Source organism: Piliocolobus tephrosceles, chromosome 10 (assembly GCF_002776525.5).
Source record: "Piliocolobus tephrosceles isolate RC106 chromosome 10, ASM277652v3, whole genome shotgun sequence".
In the NCBI taxonomy this organism is placed as follows: Eukaryota; Metazoa; Chordata; class Mammalia; order Primates; family Cercopithecidae; genus Piliocolobus; species Piliocolobus tephrosceles.
The window spans coordinates 39,709,526-39,712,624 of record NC_045443.1 but is presented as its reverse complement, the minus strand read 5'-3'; positions in this window follow the sequence as shown (position 1 = coordinate 39,712,624).

Genomic DNA, 3,099 nt, shown 5'->3' with positions numbered 1-3,099 from the left:
CTGAGCCTAAATTCCTTTCTGATACCTTTCTAAGCCTAAAATTCCACATGTACAATGTCAGAAAAAAAAATAGTAAATAGTACCATAAAGCAGGTATGTATATTAAATTAAATAATGAGTATACAATGCTTGGCCAACCATCTAACTCCTGGTGTCAACAAAGACTAGCAGTTATTAACATAATCTTACTCTAGAAACTAGCTCTCAATTCCTAAAGGACTAAAGAATTCCCCCTTTCATATGGCATTAAAAACAACAACAACAAAACCCTCAAAAATGCAAGGCCACTGAAAAAGTCTGGAGGTGGGAAGGGAAGATAACATAGTTTAATTGTACGCAGAAAAGCACATCAGTGCCTAAGCAACCACTGCAATAGGTTAGCAATCTCTTCAGAAAATATAGAAGGGCAATGTCATATGTTTAAAATCAAATATACTAGGTTCACAGTCCATCTCTCTCATCACACTCTCTCTGGCTGTAATTCGTCTTCTTTATTCATTTGGTGACTACACCCTATAAAAATGCTTAAAATCAAAATCTTTGTTTTCTCTATTTTCTTCTCAAAAACACATTTGCCAAAAGATTTAAGCAAGTGAGCAGTAATTTATAAACCCAGCTTTAAAATCAGTTACATCTAAGTAAGACACCAGATACTCAACTGGGCATTGTTTTTAAATTCCAGCTTTGTTCATTCTCAAAACTAAAGATTCCCTAAAATACATTTAGTTGCCTTTAGACCATCATCTTCTCAATCTTTAGCATATACTAGATGCAATTATTCATATAAAGAATGTCTGATTTACTTAGCTAGATGTTTTTGCTCTAATTTTAAATGGATTTGGCACCCTAGGAAAGAGTAAAATGGTCAGACAATCACAACAGAAAGATGAACAGGGACTGCTCACCAGTTTCTCTCTTTTAGCTCTCTCATGTGTGATCAATGCAAATTAGAATTTTAAATACATTTGTAAACTGTATTTGTACCCTAATTTGAAATCTGCCCTGAGAAACTTTCAGTCTAGTGCTTAGCTGGTAGAACTTCAATATGTTGCTGGGTTTGAATATGACAAATGAAATAGCAAATCTCTCCTCACATTTTTATAAATCCATTAATTTTTGAAGCTTAAAAAAATAATCTTGGAGTTTTTCATAAGCTCTTTATGAAACTTATTCTATGAGTTTCCTCAGCACCAAAAAGGGCTCTTAAGCCAGCTGGATAGAAAGAAAATCTAGAAAGAAAGCATGCAAAATCTAAACCAAAACTACAAATCTCTGAATCATATAATACAACATCCAATTTTCTTTTTAGCTGTGAGTTTGCCATATGGGGATAATAAAGGGAAAATTCAAAATATAGTCTCCATGATTCTTTGTTTCTGTGGGCCTAAGATATTAGTCCATCTTTACAAAAAGAAAAATCCCCAGACAATTACTGTCATACATGAAGTTAGTTGTTAATCAAACTCAGAAGAAGGCAAAATAATACTTTGTATATAAAGTACACAGTTAAGAAACATTAGTTATTCTGTGTGAAGGTAATGTTCACCCAAAACACAAACAAAATGGGGCAAAAATTCAGGGCAATTTAAAAACAAAAAAATCATACAATACTAGTTAGGGCAAGAATTGAAAATGACACCATCTAGGCCTGTTCTTGTTTAGGAATGTCAAAAGAAAAGATCTATAATAATTCTTTGGCTTTTCTTTAAAAGAATTTTTTTCTTACTTCTTTGTTCTGCAAGAAAAAAAACAATAATTAGCAAACCACAGATGAGAGTGAGTGCTCTCATTTAACACACCAAGTATACCACCCAAGACCGCAATTGCTGCCATTGCCATTTTGCATGCCCGTTTTTTCCCTTGCTTTTTTAAAACTCCAAACCTCAAGGAAGGTGCAGTGAGTTGTCACTGGAAGTGCCTTAGGGAACCAACTAAATGAGAACTGAAAGAGTTTGAAGGATATTATCAAGTTACCCCTTCCAGAGAGGCAGTAAATATTTACGGAGCTTCAACTTTGTGCAAAAGTGTTATGCTCTGGACAGTGAAAAGTGTATGAGCTAAGCCCTTGCTCCTACAGGAATTTATGAAAAAGTAGGGGAAATAATGACTACATATAAAAATGAATCATGTGCATAAATAATAAAACAAAGTTGAACAGAAGTACAAAGTTTCAGTCAGGTTTATTATTTCTTTTTAATAAAAGTCTTTTTTATTTCATCTGGTTATAATTCCCCACTCTCCCAAACACTGACAGTGGAAGTGAAGGCAAATCTTGCATCGGGGTTGGTAGAAGGACCTAAAGGCCTAAAGAATCCCAGCACTAGCAAGGACCCCTGGAAAACGTGTGGAAGACTTCCCCTTCAGTACTGGACATTCCATAGAATGCGAGTTCCATGAGGACGGGTAGCATGCCTGCAATACTCACAACTCTTTTACCTAGAACTTCGCAAAATATCTAGAACATAGTATTTCTCAATGAAAAGTAAGTTACTATTATTTTTAAACAATTCCACGTAGGTACTTGGAAAAACCAAGTATGATAAAGTGGGGTTATTTATTTTCACTGTTCTAGCCCAGTATGGGAGAGACGGGGAAAGGAAGACAGCTCTGAAAAGCTGAAGCTGGTAGAGGGATCATCTCACACTTGAATCTGGAAGTACCCTGAAACCAAGAAAGTATACAGAGGTGCACTTGGAATTTGGGTTCCTAATGGGTTACCTAAACAAGAGCAAGAGCCAGGGTATGGATAAGGCAAAAAAGCACGATCAGAAAATAGTGCAGGTAAGCAGGAGAGAGACCTGGGAAAATGTCTGAGATAAAGCTGCTGCTGTCTGTGTAACAAATGGGTGTACCATCCTTTATTAAAGAGTTGGGGACCAAGTGATAATTATTTTGTAATTTATCCCACATCGGACCTAAAAGTATTCCTTAAGAATCAAAGAGCTCCAAAACCATCACCTGAAGAATGTTAAGGGAAATTAGGAAGTTCAGTTAAATGACATTACAAGATAATATGTAAAAATTAATAGTATGCATTGGAATAAACAATTCAAAAATATTTCTAACAAACACTTAGAAAGTATGTTTAAGGCATCCAAT